This window comes from Pinus tabuliformis, chromosome 8 (genome assembly GCF_031772625.1).
Source record: "Pinus tabuliformis cultivar Carrire ecotype Pingquan chromosome 8, CPIR1, whole genome shotgun sequence".
Classification (NCBI taxonomy): Eukaryota; Viridiplantae; Streptophyta; class Pinopsida; order Pinales; family Pinaceae; genus Pinus; species Pinus tabuliformis.
In genome coordinates, this window is record NC_142294.1 from 99,525,138 (window position 1) to 99,541,476 (window position 16,339).

The window sequence follows — 16,339 nt, forward strand, 5'->3', positions numbered from 1 at the left end:
AAGTTTGCCTTCAGTGCTCATTGTCAAAAGAGCAAGATGAAAAGAAGAAGAAGAAATCAGAAGAAAAATAGGAAGAATGATCCTCTTAATCTTGTAGTAGACCCCTCTGTAAGGAAGAAAGACAAAACGAATACTTTGGTTAAGAAAGAGGACTTGAAGGAGAAGTTTCCTCTTGCCATGTACAACCAAAAGAAATCCAAAACATGGGAAAAGAATAAGCTAGATGGTAATTTCTGTATCAGGGATCAACCAAAGAAGGTTTGGATGAAGAAGGAGGATGATCTGCTTAGTGGGAGTAGATCCTTTTTTTCTCTTCAGTAAAGGAAGAGAATGGCATCAAGGGAGGCCAAATAGGTTATATGTGGGCATAAATATCATACAAAAAGGATGCATCTGAACAATGAAGGTATGACCGAGTCCCCGTGCTAATTACTGTAATTTATTAAATTATTTATTTAAAATTTATCAGCATTGAAAGAGAGAGGAGTGTAGCTAGCCAAGATTAAGGGGAAGTACACAAAAACATCTTATGTTGTGAGAAGAAGAATATGATCTACAGAAGAAGTGTGGAATGGAAAAAGGTCCACAGTTAAGCTAGGTCCACAAGATCTATCCTCACACGGATGCAAGGGAGCATATGCAAGAGATCATAGAGCATTTGCTAAGGGGGGAGTTTCTTTACTAAGTAGTAGTAGGAAACTATTGTTAGCCTCAAAAAGAAAGATTTCTCAGGAAATTAAAATCTTACATCTTGGGTGAAATACACGTATTTCGTTTAAGTTGTGAATTTGATTTTGCCTAGCAGTCTTATGTTCATGAAACACAATAGGTACAAGCTGTGAATGTCCCTTAGCTTTTAATTGGTATCATATGTCAATTGTTGGCCTGGGTTCATGTGGATCAACCCTTTGTGAAAACATAAATTTCTTTATGAAAGGAAGTATTAGAGTTTTCATGGTATAGTATCCAGTTTGTATCATCCTTTTTGGTGCAATTGGTAAGTATCAATCCATATTTGGAGAAGCCTAATCTTAAGAGGAACAGAGTTCGTTAATGTAGATGCTAAGGAGAAGTTAGAATAGAGGATGAAGCAACATAAATAGTGAAAAACAATCTCAATGCATCACTAATGATTGGTATTTGGAACAACAACAATACTATGAGAAATTTTAATTGGTATCAATTGTAGAAATTCCTTGTAGATTCAACCTGCTAATTGTAATTTAAGATAACAAAGACTTGCATCTACTCTACCAACTGCGAAAACAACTAACGATCGCAAAATCATGAAGCTAAAGAGAAATAATTCAATCAACACATTACACAATGATTTCCTTAGGAAAGATACAGCTGAAAACCACTTCTATCTATATATTTCACAAGTTATAAAATATGAGAAGATTACAATGCTTTTCTCAAGCCTGAGAAACCTCTACACTATCTCTATCTGTCTCACTTCTTCCTAGACAAGCCCAGGCCAATACTTAACCAATTTCTTGCTTTCCCAAGTCCCTATTTTTTGCATTGTTTCTTTGGGAATTAGCCCCCTATTAATTAGGGAAATTTCTCAATATGAATTGTGCAATACTCATAGGCCCTCCTTTGACTGCAATGACCACCTGTACAATTCGGATGTATATACAACTGATAGTACATTGTCCTTCAAATCCAATTGCAACTAGGTAACTCTCATATCTGACATGCATGAGTTATTTATGAATGAATCATCAGCTAACTAGTTGAACACATGAAGAAGCACCCCACTGTTTGAACTTCTACTAGTTCCTCCATAAGTTGGAACTAGTTTAGCTAACTTTAACTTAGTTAAACTGAATTAATTAATTAAAACTAAAAATAAACTCAACTAGGTCCCATATAATGTAGGAGACACTCCACATGACTCAAGTTAGACAATCAACTCCAATTAACTGAGCCAACTAACTCAAATTAACTTAATTAACTAATACAAGTTGTCATGTGATGTGGAATTACAATTTTATTCCTAATTTAATTCAAGGACAAAATTAAATTAGGATATTTTTATTGGATTTTCAATGCTCCCTCTCAACAAGAAAGGGAATATCTACTACCCTAATCCTGTCTCTATGAAACTCGAATTTTCATCTTGACAATTACTTTTTCAAAATATATGCATCTTGTTCCTTTATAGGAATGTACTCTAGAAACATGATTCTCCTCTTCAAACAATCTTGTAGATGGTGATACCAGATGTCGATATTCTTCGACCAATCATGAAAAACTGGATTATCGGAGAGTTTTATACAACTCTGATTGTCACAGTAAATAACTGTAGGATCCATATATTGACCAAATAACCCAACAGGGATCTTTCTCATCTAGATAGACTCACAAGTTGATTGACTAGCATCCATGTACTCTGTTTCTGCCGAATTGAGTGCAACTTATCTCTGCTTCCTGTTGTGGCAAGAAACTATTGTTGACCCAATACTAAAGATTCCCCCTAATGTGCTCTTCCTGTTGGATTGACTCCCTACCCAATATGCATCTATGAAGACTTGTAGATTCACACCCTATGTCAATTTGTACCAAAGACCAAACTGAGAGGTGTCTCTGAGGTATCTCAACACATGTTTAGATGCCTTCTAATAAATTTTGGTTGGCTTAAACATTGCTTGACTAAGTTGGTTAATTTCAAAACATATTCTGAGTTGTGTGTTCACCAAGTACATAAGTGAATCCACAAGCTTCCTGTAAATAGTAGCCTCCACTAGTTCACCTGATGTAACATCTTTCTTCTCCAGTTCTCTGCTAGAGGATTCTCTATGGGTTTGCTACTCTCCATGTGGAAGTTCTTCAATATCTCATTGGCATACTTTCCCTAAGAGACAAAAAGTTCCTTATCTCCTTGCCATACTTCCATAACAAGGAAATAATGCATGTGCCCCATGTCCTTCATCTCAAATTATCTTGAAAGATCCTATTTGCAAGATTTTACTAGCTTATCATCACTTGTTAGAATTAAATCATTGACATATAATACTATAATCAACAATTTACCTTCGACCATAATATGTTAAAGGTTTGCATCTTCTTTACTTTTGGTGAAGCCCAACCTGGTGAAATAGTTGTCAATCCTGGTGTACCAAGCCCAGGGTGCTTGTTTCAATCCATACAATGCTCGCTTGAGTCTTCACACACGTGACTCTTTGTTGAAGGTCTCAAATCCTTCTAGATTCTCAATGTACACATCTTCCTCAAATACTTCATTGAGTAATGATGTGTTCACATCCACCTAATGTATCTTCCATCCTATATACACTGAAAGTGATAGAATAGATTTGATTGAAGAGTACCTTGCTACTTGAGAAACGGTCTCCTCATAATCAATTCCCTCCACCTGAGAGAACCCTCTAGCCACAAATTTGGCCTTGTGTTTCTCCACACTCCCATCTACCAAAAGAGTTGGTAGATGGAGTCAATGGCGACTGTCGTAGGTAGGAGACAGAGAAGAGATCATTGGGTCAAGGCCGAAAGGACCATGATTGCACGGGGTGATTTAAATGGAGTAGGTCAATGAGATGAGACAATCCATCCCTAATCTTTCTTATGTTTATGCTTCATTAAATAAAATGAATATCAGAGCCTCTAAGAGAGGGGATTTGTTGAAAAAAAGGAAAAGAGACTTGTTGGAGTGTGCAGGTTGACTGAGGATTTATGTCTCAACATGGAGACACTCAAGTGTCCATCCTCATGTTTAATGTAGTAATAATGATTCAGAGAACAAAGATCATTCTTAGTGATTAATGAGGGTGTAGTGACCATGTATTAGATGCAACAATAGGAAGGGGTGCTAAGTGTAGGAGTGAACTTGGGAAATGTGAATGACAGAGTGATGGCTAACAAGAGATAACATTGATCACAATATCAAAATTCAAGCAATGAGACACAATAGTAGGATGGAGAAGCCATACAGAGGTACACTCTGATAGTGTGAATGGCAGAGTGATGGATGATAGAGACAACATCAACCATTGCTTTTCAGTGAAACAAAACTAAGGATTGCAGTTGAGAAACTAGGGGGAAGCAACATTGTGGTTAGTGAGCTGTGTGGAGAGCTTTATGAGTGTGTGTGTGCTACTATGTGAGGCCATGTGAGCATGTTTTGTAGTGAGAGACTGATAGTGACTATGAAGAGGAAGGAGACCTTGAGGGAACTTGTGCTACTGTGCGAGAGGCCAAGAGATCCAGTGCTACTATGTGAAAGGTTGAAAGTGCCATAGCAGAAGAAGAAGAAGGTCGAGAGCTGAGTGTATGTTGTTGAGAGTAGACAAATGAGAACACTGGGCTGCTATAGAGTGATTTGATAATAGTAGAGTGTTTCATGGGATGTGTGTTAGTGAATGTCGTTGAGAAGAACAATGAGTTGCTACAGAGTGAGCAGAGGAAAGAGTGTTGTGTGGGTTAAAAGTCTATTGAGGAGAACAAAGAGCTAACATCAGGTAGAGTAACTACCATTTATAGAAAAATTAGTTCCTTATTGAATGTGGGTTGGAGCCTACATACAAGAATTTGGTGCTTCCATCTCTAGTGGGTTTGAGAAGGCTTCGGGGTTGGTTCCTTCTACAAGTTGGTGCTTGCATAAATCAAGGAGTGGCAAATTTGTGCTTGCAACAAATCCATGAATTTTGTGCTTCAGATGGTGCTTCTGGTAAGCTAATCAAGTGTCTCCAAAAGGAGGGAGTTGGTGCTTCCTACTAGTAGGTGCTAGCAAGCAATCAAAGGGAGTTGGTGCTTGTTATGAGTGGTGGCTCAAAAAAATATTGATGTAATATAGTTGGTGCTCTCATTTCTATATCAATAACAACAACAAGCTTTGGTGGTTTCTTTCTTGGAAGTGTTTCCATGTTAAAACCTCTATTTCATATCTATGTGGATCATGATGTGTATGCATGGGTTGATTCATATGGCTGATGTTATGGTTTGTTTATGGGTTCTCTCATTTAGTGGATGACAAGCTTGAATGAGTAAAGGAAAAATTTCATAAAAGTTTAAATTAGCCTTAATACTGATTCACTCCCCCCTCTCAGTATTAACGTTTTTTACGACAAATGGTATTAGAGCCAAGTTCCTTAAAGAATAACTTAATTTCTAGAAGGTAGATCAAAGGGAAACAATGGCTAATCAATTTTGGTTAATAGCAAAAGGAGTTCCATTTTTAAATGGATCATACTGTGATCACTGGAATATTAGAATGGAATCCTACTTGATGGTAGTCAATGAAGACATTTGGTTTTCTATGATATATGGAGAGAGGAATGAGTTCAATACAGAAGCCAAAGAAATCATCATGAAAGGGATATCTAAGCCATATGTTGATAAATTGAAGCATTGTGAGTCAACAAAGGAAATGTTAGGCATATTGCAAATTATTTATGGAGGAGAAAGCTACACAACTCAAGAGAACGTGGAAGAACCTTGCTGCTCAAGCAGTGAACCTAAATCTAAGAAGGTTGTTAATAATGTGAAAAAGAGAAGAAAGAAAAATACAAAGCCATCTCAAAGGAAAGATGCTCAAAATATTGAAGATCCTTCTTCCAATAAGGAAGTTGTTTCCCATCACTCTCAAGTTGATGGTGATGAAGAATCAGATGAAAGGCCATGTTTCTCAGGAGTTAAGTTATTTATTTTTGATAAATGAAAAGAAATAGCCCATTCATTATCTAGACGTTCACGTGAATCACTTGAATATAGAGATAGTCATGCATCTAGTAGAATTAATGAAGATATACCCACTTTAGTAGAACTAGCAAATGAGGGATCCTAGAAAGAAGAAGAGAGTATATCTTATGAAGAGAATAGGGGTATCACAGGAAGTAAAGAAGATGGAATACTCCTCAGACCTATGGAACATTCCATGGACACGAAGATGGCTTTATATCTCTGTGGTGGCTCAGTTAGCACCTATGATAGAAAAGAAAAGGATCTAGATGAAAGGATCTATGTTAGGAAGAAGTTAATATTTGCTCTAAAAGAGATCAAGGAGTTATTAGAAGAAGATCTCAATAAAAAGGAGAATTTGCATGAGTATGAGCTTGAGAATGAGAAGTTGAGCAAAATAATAGTTGATCTAAATGCTCAATAAGAAGAGGCTAGCAGATTGAATGGGAGGCTAACCATTCAGCTAGATGAAAGAGAAGATCACTGTGAGAGACTACAAGTTGAAGTAGTCTCATTGAGACATGACTTAGAAAAGTCAAATAAAGAGTTGTCTCAGTAGCAGAAGCTTGAGGAGAGCACAAAGGCATTGAATGAGATGCTTGTTAAACAGAGATCCCTTCTCATCAAAATTAGTTTGGGTTTCAGATAAAAACCAAGCTCTAAGATTGTGAAGGTTGAAGGGACAAATTCCCAGGTAAAGGAAGTTCGAGGTTCCAACAAAAAAGGGAAAGAAGTTGTTTGAAGCAGAGGCAAGGGAAGATAAGGCAAAAACAAAATGGTAAGAATTAGCAATGAGAAGAGCAGTAAAAGAAAGCCAGGCAACAAAAAGAAGAAATGCAAGGCAGTAATGGAAATTTCCATGAGAGGTACATCAAGAACCAATAGAGGTCCTTTCCCCCTCAACGACAAAGCCATCAAGGTAAAGGTTTGTTCAGTTCTCAAAATCCCTTTTATGGGTATTTTTTTCTTGCAATAATTTTGGACATTAAACCATGGATTGTAGATGGCATGAAAGAAAACAAGATGTGTTGGGTAGCAACCCAAGAATGCACAAAGCGGCCTGGAAAAGGTATGTTGGCAGAAGTAGAGGTTTTGAAAAGATTGTCGGAAGATATGGAAATTACTTTGCCCCATTCTTAAGCCATATTGAATGCTATAATTGTGGCAACTTTGGCCACAAGGAAGTAGACTGCATACATGAGAATTCAAAGCTTGCATCGCAGATGATGCAACAAAATGAAGAATGTCGGCCATTGAAGATGAACAGAAATAGAAGAGTATAGGAATACAAGTTTTTCTTTAGTGCTCATTGTCAAAAGAGCAAGATAGAAAGAGGAGGAGGAAATCAGAAGAAAAATAGGAAGAATGATCCTCTTAATCTTGCAGTAGACCCCTATTAATCTTGTAGTAGACCCCTCTGTAAGGAGCAAAGACAACAAGAATACTTGGGTTAAGAAAGATGACTTGAAGGAGAAGTTTCCTCTTGCCATGTGCAGCCAAGAGAAATCCCAGAAATGGGAAAAGAATAAGCTATATGGTAATTTCTATATCAAGGCTCAACCAAAGAAGGTTTGGATGAAGGAGGAGGATGATTTGCTCAGTGGGAGTAGATCCTTTGTTTCTCTTCATTAAAGGAAGAGAATGGCATCAAGGGAGGCCAAATAGGTTATATGTAGGCATAAAATATCATACAAACAAGACGCATCTGAAAAATGAAGGTATGATTGAGTCCCCATGCTAATTACTATAATGTATTTATTTATTTAAAATTTATCAGCATTGAAAGAGAGAGGAGTGTAACTAGCCAAGATTCAGGGGGAGTACACAAAAACATCTTATGTGGTGAGAAGAAGAATATGAGCTACAGAAGAAGTGTGGAATGAAGAAAGGTCCACAGTTAAGTTAGGTCCACAAGATCTATCCTCACACAGACGCAAGGGAGCATATGTAGGAGATCATAGAGCATTGGCTGAGGGGGGAGTTCCTTTACTAGGCAGTAGTAGGAAACTATTGTTAGTCTCAGAAAGAAAGATTTCTTAGGAAATTAAAAGTTTACATCTTGGGTGAAATACACATATTTTGTTTAAGTTGTGAATTTGATTTTGCCTAGCAATCTTGTGTTCATGAAACACAATAGGTACAAGTTGTGAATGTCCCTTGGCTTTCAATTGGTATCACCATGTCAATTGGTGGTTTGGGTTCATGTGGAGCAACCCTTTGTGAAAATGGGAATTTCTTTATGAAAGGAGGTATTATAGTTTTCATGGTACAGTATCCAATTTGTATCATCCTTTTTGGTGCAATTGGTATGATTTAAGTATCAATCCATATTTGGAGAAGCCTAATATCAAGAGGAACAGAGTTCATTAATGTAGATGCTAAGGAGAAGTGAGAATAGAGGATGAAGTAACATAAATAGGGAACAACAATCTCAATGCATCACTAATGATTGGTATTTGGAACAACAACAATACCATGAGAAATTTTAACTGGTATCAATTGTAGAAATTCCTTGTAGATTCAACCTGCTAATTGTAATTTAAGATAACAAAGACTTGCATCTACTCTACCAACTGCGGAAACAATTAACGATCGCAAAATCATGAAGCATAAAAGAGAAATAATTCAATCAACACATTACACAATGATTTCCTTGGGAAATTTGCAGCTAAAAACCACTTCTACTCTATATATTTCATTAGTTATAAAATATTAGAAGATTACAATGCTTTTCTCAAGCCCGAGAAACCTCTGCACTATCTCTATCTATCTCACTTTTTCCTAGAAAATCCCAGGCCAATACTTAACCAATTTCTCACTTTCCCAAGTCCCTATTTCCTTGCATTGTTTCTTTGGGAATTAGCCCCCTATTAATTAGGGAAATTCCTCAATATGAATTGTGTAATCCTCATAGGCCCTCCTTTGACTGCATGGACCACCTGTACAATTCGGATGATTATACAACTAATAGTACATTGTCCTTCAAATCCAATCACAATTGGGTAACTCTCATATTTGACATGCATGAGCTATTTATGAATGAATCATCAGTTAACTAGTTGAACACATGAACTAGTTAACTAGTTGACCTCCTACTAGTTCCTCCATCAGTTGGAACTAGTTTAACTGAATTTAACTTAGTTAAACTTAATTAATTAATTAAAACTCAAAATAAACTCTATCAAGTCCCCTATAATGTAGGAGACACTCCACATGACTCAAGTTAGACACTCAACTCCAATTAACTGAGCCAACTAACTCAAATTAGCTTAATTAACTAATACAAGTTGTCATGTGATGCGGAATTACAATTTTATTCCTAATTTAATTCAAGGACAAAATTAAATTAGGATATTTTTATTGTATTTTCAACACTCACTCTCAACAAGAAATAGATTATCTGCTACCCTAATCCTGTCTCTATGAAACTCAAATTTTCATCTCGACAATTCCTTTGTTAAAATATATGCATCTTGTTCCTTTATAGGAATGTACTCCAGAAACATGATTCTCCTCTACAAACAATCTTGTAGATGGTGATACCAGATGTCGATATGCTTCAACCATTCATGAAAAACTGGATTATCAGAGAGTTTTATACAATTCTGATTGTCACAGTAAATCACTGTATGTTATAGACATTTTTGTGCCTCGCAGCATGGAGCATGAAATGTCAATAATTACAGGGATCCTCAGTCCCTAAACATGTTGTTCTTACCCCTAGAGGAACAAGGTCAGCAAACCACAGCACTTCCTATCAGTTCTCCACCTGAAAACACTCAAAAACAGGCTATTTTTGGATCATGTCAGCTGCTCCACTGAGCATCTGCGCTGAATGTCAACTGCTCCTCCTTGTACCTGTGTTGAAAGTCAAATCTAATGAAGGCTACCTGCGCTGGGCGAGATTGGCCAAGTGGCACAGTCATTCTGCAAGGTGTCAACTGCCCAGGAAGCTTCCAAACTGACACTTGGTTCAAGGAATTCGCCCTGTGATGAGTAAGAGGTACTTGATCTCCATGTGGAAGCAAGGATCTCCAAGTGGACTCAAGAACTGAAGTTTAACTGAAGAGGGAGAGGACACAAGGCAGCTTTATGTCAGTCTCAAGCTGACTCATCCTTTCTCCTTCTACCCTATATATAGAGCTCTCTCATGAGGTCTAGGGAGGCTGGAATTTTGTGCAAAGCAAGGAAGTGCTGTTGGTTTACGGTTAGAGCTATTGGGTGATTGCTTTTATAGAGGAGAAGAGGAGATTTCTTGCTGCTGGGGAGGTGCTGCTGGATTGGAGCCATTTATGGTTGTAACCTTCTCAGAACCTTTTTCTTCTATCAATAAAGCTTTTGATGTTCTCCTATATACTTGTATTGCAATGACGTATTGTTTTTATCTGTATATTTGATTCATTCTAATCCATGCATCAGTTATGAGTACATGTTTCTTGTAGTTTCCCTCTCTTGTTTTTGCAGGATCTTTGTGTAGCTGGGCCGGCAAAGGGAGCAAGGAGCTGGGAACAAGAGGCAAAGAGAGAAGACAGGATCGACAAAAGCGAAAGACATCGGTTGGTCAATCTTTTCTTCCTTCTCTGTACTTTCATAAAGGAAAAATATCAAAGCTTTACTTTCAGTTGTTGCTAAGGAACTATCACCCTTAGAGTAGGGATAGGGTCATTCCAAGTCGGATACTTTTCCCCACAACAAACTGGCGACTCCACTGGGGAGTTAGTATCTTGTTGGTTAGTTGTGTTTCTAGCTATTCATCTCATAAACAAGGAGAGCACCAAATCGAACTGCAATTGAATCCTTCAATTGCAAAGTAGAGGGCAGCTGCTCTGGTTCAGTTTCTGAGCAAGTTTATGATTTGAAGAGCTGATCCACAAGGACTCTTGTGCTCTTTGTGATAGCTTTTCATCCTCTTGATCATCCCTTAGCTTGTACTTGACCTATAGCTTTTTATTTCAGCAAAAACAGTGAATTTTTGAGCTTTTTATGACCCGGAAACCCTTGTAAACGCAACTCTCGTGTCTCAGTGCAGGCTGTCCAAAGGCAGTCTGCATTTCAGCGCAGGTACTCCCTTCGGGAACTGCGCTGAGAGTCAGTTTGACAGACCAGAGCCTGCGCTGGACCAGTTAGCCAGTGTCTTGCTGAGGTTTCCTACTGAGTCTTGGCCCTGTTTTCACTGTTGTTTTGCTGCTGATTGCTTGTCATTTGTACTTGCTGTAAACCAACTTTCCTTGACATTATTCCGCCTTAGTTGTGTGATGAAACTGTGATTGTTCTTTCAGTATTTCTTGTAGTTTCCCTCAGTATTTCTTGTAGAGCTATTTAACGAGGTTGACACGAGGTTGACACGAGGTTGACCGGTGAATGAGGAACAAGGTCAGCAAACCACAGCACTTCCTATCAGTTCTCCACCTGAAAACACTCAAAAACAGGCTATTTTTGGATCATGTCAGCTGCTCCACTGAGCATCTGCGCTGAATGTCAACTGCTCCTCCTTGTACCTGCGCTGAAAGTCAAAACCAATGAAGGCTACCTGCGCTGGGCGAGATTGGCCAAGTGGCACAGTCATTCTGCAAGGTGTCAACTGCCCAAGAAGCTTCCAAACTGACACTTGGTTCAAGGAATTCGCCCTATGATGAGTAAGAGGTACTTGATCTCCATGTGGAAGCAAGGATCTCCAAGTGGACTCAAGAACTGAAGTTTAACTGAAGAGGGAGAGGACACAAGGCAGCTTTATGTCAGTCTCAAGCTGACTCATCCTTTCTCCTTCTACCCTATATATAGAGCTCTTCTATGAGGTCTAGGGAGGCTGGAATTTTGTGCAAAGCAAGGAAGTGCTGTTGGTTTACGGTTAGAGCTATTGGGTGATTGTTTTTATAGAGGGGAAGAGGAGATTTCTTGCTGCTGGGGAGGTGCTGCTGGATTGGAGCCATTTATGGTTGTAACCTTCTCAGAACCTTTTTCTTCTATCAATAAAGCTTTGATGTTCTCTTATATACTTGTATTGCAATGATGTATTGTTTTCATTTGTATATTTGATTCATCCTAATCCATGCATCAGTTATGAGTACATGTTTCTTGTAGTTTCCTTCTCTCGTTTTTTGCAGGATCTGTGTGTAGCTGGGCCGGCAAGGGAGCAAGGAGCTGGGAACAAGAGGCAAAGAGAGAAGACAGGATCGACAAAAGCGAAAGACATCGGTTGGTCAATCTTTTCTTCCTTCTCTATATTTTCATAAAGGAAAACTATCAAAGCTTTACTTTCAGTTGTTGCTAAGGAACTATCACCCTTAGAGTCGGGATAGGGTCATTCCGAGTCGGATACTTTTCCCCACTGGGGAGCTAGTATCTTGTTGGTTTATTGTGTTTCTTGCTATTCATCTCATAAACAAGGAGAGCACCAAATCGAACTGCAATTGAGCCCTTCAATTGCAAAGTAGAGGGCAGCTGCTCTGGCTCAGTTTCTGAGCAAGTTTATGATTTGAAGAGCTGATCCACAAGGACTCTTGTGCTCTTTGTGATAGATTTTCATCCTCTTGATCATCCCTTAGCTTGTACTTGACCTATAGTTTTTTATTTCAGCAAAAACAGTGAATTTTTGAGCTTTTTATGACCCGGAAACCCTTGTAAACGCAACTCTCGTGTCTCAGTGCAGGCTGTCCAAAGGCAGTCTGCATTTCAGCGCAGGTACTCCCTTCGGGAACTGCGCTGAGAGTCAGTTTGACAGACCAGAGCCTACGCTGGACCAGTTAGCCAGTGTCTTGCTGAGGTTTCCTACTGAGTCTTGGCCCTGTTTTCACTGTTGTTTTGCTGCTGATTGCTTGTCATTTGTACTTTCTGTACACCAACTTTCCATGACATTATTCCGCCTCAGTTGTGTGATGAAACGGTGATTGTTCTTTCAGTATTTCTTGTTTCAGTTACAGTTTCCCATTGTGAAAAGCAAACCAGTATAGCTGTGGCCTCTTAGATCTTGAACTGTAAAAGTGTCGTCGTGATCTTAAGAGCTAGTTTTATTACTGTTCATGGCTGTTTGAGTTTGTTTGTTTTTCATTTTATGGTTTGAATTCATACATTTTTAGTGTCGAAACAAGTACCTGTAAGGCGTCTTTTGATTTTAGACAAAACTTGTTTGTTTACGCTTCAAATTGAATTCGAAAATTATACGACAGTTTCCTTTGTCTACATCAACATTAAGGGAAAAGAAAAGAAATACATGCATCTTGCATTTGCATTTTTTGACAAGTTTGCGTGATTGATCTAGGGAAAGTGCATTAGTTTGTGCTTTGTGCTCTGTGTGGAAAGATAATGTTTTTCTCTCCCCTCAGTAGTTAGGATTTTCAAAGCTAAAAAGATTGTAAAGCTTGCTTATCATTTTAGCTGCATTTAGGAATTTGTACCAATACATCTCGTGGTGATCCTGAAAGACAAACTGCTAAACAAGATCAACTTAAAATATATTGAATGAATCTAAAAACGCTTTGTAACATAACGCTCACAATAGAGGTCTAGGTAGAGACGTGTTCCGGCGTCGTTAAACGTAGTGACTGTCGATCTCTACGAAGGTGGGTGATTCCTCCTGAGGGACGATAGCACTAATACGGACTTGTGCTCCCGCGTACCGTCGCGTATATTGGGAGACCCCTATAGGCATTTATCCTTTATCCTTAGGAAGCCGTGTCGGCCGCCCTACTGATCGCGATGCAGTGAACACAGCATTCACGAAGATCGACCACCCGTACCGTAAAACGTATTCTATGGTTTCGCGAAAGGTTTGGCACACCCTTTGCCTAGATCTCCAGAGCAGTTTCTTTTGGCCTTTTTCAAACTCTATAACTGAAAAAGTCCAACCGAGCATTTGTCACTTCGGGCTCGTTAATACATCGAAGGCGACTAGAGTCATCTTTAGCTTTTTCTCGACTCTTAAAACATGAAAAAGCAAAGTTGTGTCTAAAAGCGTTTAATAAAATTCATTCAATACGGAAACATAATTCCCCTTTTTGTATTTTAGTTGATCAAGTAATCCGCAACCGTGGAGGAAAGTCAATTAAAACTCCATCATTCGAGGAGACTCGCGAGTCAACCGTCTTTGTCTCCGGAATCGAGAGTAGTACGGACGAAGCGAACTCGCTTGACCGGGTCAAAATCTCCCATTAAAGTTAGAACAACAGTTCCGACAACATCTGAGATTCTGGTCACTCCTAATATTTCTGGAATCCCTGCCTCTATTGAAGAAGTTCAACAGCAACAGAGGGACAGTTGTACTGATCCTAGTCTGAGGACAAGTACTTGCATAACTGAACCAGTTCCATCTGAAACCGGTCCACAGAGTCTTGTTGCTCAAACAACTGTCGCTGTCGAAGCAACCCCTTCTTCGGCACCAGAAATCTTTTACGGACCTGACGGTCTTCCTCTTCCTCCTGGTCTGATTGCAATAGAGGAAATCGTAGAGGACCAGCAAGCAAATACTCCAACTCATTTTGGAGTAGGCGCCACTCTTTTTCCTTCTGCATCAGAAGTTTGTCCATCGCCACTGGAAGTTCCTGTAGAATCGTTAGGCAGTTTATTGGATAGACTTAAAATGTCTGAGCAACCGTCGACATCTAGGACTGTGCCAAATGACACAGCGACAGCAGAAACTCCTGCTGTCACTCCAACGATGTTTGCCGGCATACCAGCTGTCCCGACTAGCTCTCATCAGCTAGAAGGAGTCCACCCAGGGACTATTACGACAACTTGGTCTGTTCCAGTTTGTTCTTCCGGTATAATACCCGGTAATCCTTATGTTGAAACTAGACAAATTGATCCCTTTGGAAATCAGTTTGGGCCATCCAGTCCTCAAAGGCAATCTATACCCTTGAGTTCCGGATTGTTACCATATGGGGGGCAATATGCCCTTTCACTTCCCCTTCCGGGGGATACCCATACGGCAGTTTTCAACAACATTCAGGTTTGACTGAAGTAACGACGAGTGGTTGGGTACCTATGTTACCCCAACAACCAAGAGTTGTATATTCCATGCAACAGTGTGTACCTATGTCTAGTATCCCGACGACGCCAGCAATTGTAACCGTGTCGCAAGTTCAATCGATGCCTGTTGTATGTCAACCCCAAGTTGTAATGCAACAGCCTATTGAACCTGCAACACAACCGCAATCGCCAACTGCCGGGACGACACAGACACAAACGGGAACCATAACCCCGCATCTTGGTCCGTCGGTTAGTATCGCACAGCAAAACATGGCTTCGCAACCATGGATGGTGCAATACCAACAACCTCAGTTTCAACAGGTGTACCAGGGATCTGAACAACAGATCTTTGCGAATAGTGGGCAACCCTATATTCAGAACGGGTTAAATCAACCACTTTACAGTGGCCAAGCCCACCAGCCATATCAGTCATATCAACATCAGTTGCATTATGCTGGTATGCAAAGGCCTACTGCTCAGGCGATTCCATCGTATCCTGGGTACGCCTCGCCAAACCTAAATCAACAGTTGCCATTCGTGGCGACTCTAGAATTACCAGATTTACATCGATTGATGAATGATCCAATCGCCTATGCCCATTGGTGGCCAGCGATTCCTCACAAACTTCCTTCGGACATTCCTAAATTCAATGGAAATCCTGGCGAAGACCCGTCGAATCATGTGATGACTTTCCATCTGTGGTGTTCGTCGAATACCTTGAATGATGATTCGATAAGGCTTCGCCTTTTCCAGAGGACATTGACTGGTCCGACGGCTAAATGGTATATTGAATTACCTAGAGCCTCTTTCGACAATTTTAGTTCCCTAGCCACGACTTTCTTAACACACTTTCAGTTACCTATAAGGTACGAAACTGGAACCGAGATCTTAACCAATTTCAAGCAGACAACGGCCACACATATATCAGATCATATACATGAGTGGCATCGTCGTCGCAGAATGGTAAAGACTTATGTTCCAGATCAGCTTTTAGCTGAGTGGTTTATAAAGTCGCTTCTTCCTGCTATAACAGAAGATGTGGCCAAGGGAGGAGTCGTAACAGAGGAGCAAGTTATTGCTCGTGCCCAGTATTTAGACTTAGTATATACTCAGTCTGGCACGCTCTATGACAAGATACCTGACGCCCCTAGACCGGAATTTTCAATTCCTCCCCCTCCTGGATCAAATAGTGACTCTCATGCCGGCGATGGTGTGATTGGCACTGCAAACGCAAAGTCAACACGGGATTCGTCTAAGAAAACCCGTAAGACTTCGAATCAAAATGCAAATGAAGAACTTCTTTCCTCGGAAGTAAGTGCCGTGTCGGATGACAAGGGCAAACAACTGAAGCAACCAGGAGACAAGAAGAAAAAGAAAGGGAGAAAAGGGAAACCCCCTTCGGGGTGTCATATATGCGATGAGGATCATTGGACAGCAGATTGTCCATGCAAAGCTAAGCTTAAAAGATTCTTTAAGAGTCCGAAAACCTCAGCTGTGTTGACTGATCCGTTTCCTAATCCTGGTCAAAATCTGGTTGCTAATCAAAATGCTTCCCGATCCCAAGTGCTTATGTTGTCTACCTCAAAGCAGCAGAATAATGCTTTGACAAGGAATAAAGATTACGGGAATCCATGGCTGTCAAATAACAAGGCTAATGAACAACCTAGTAGTTCGA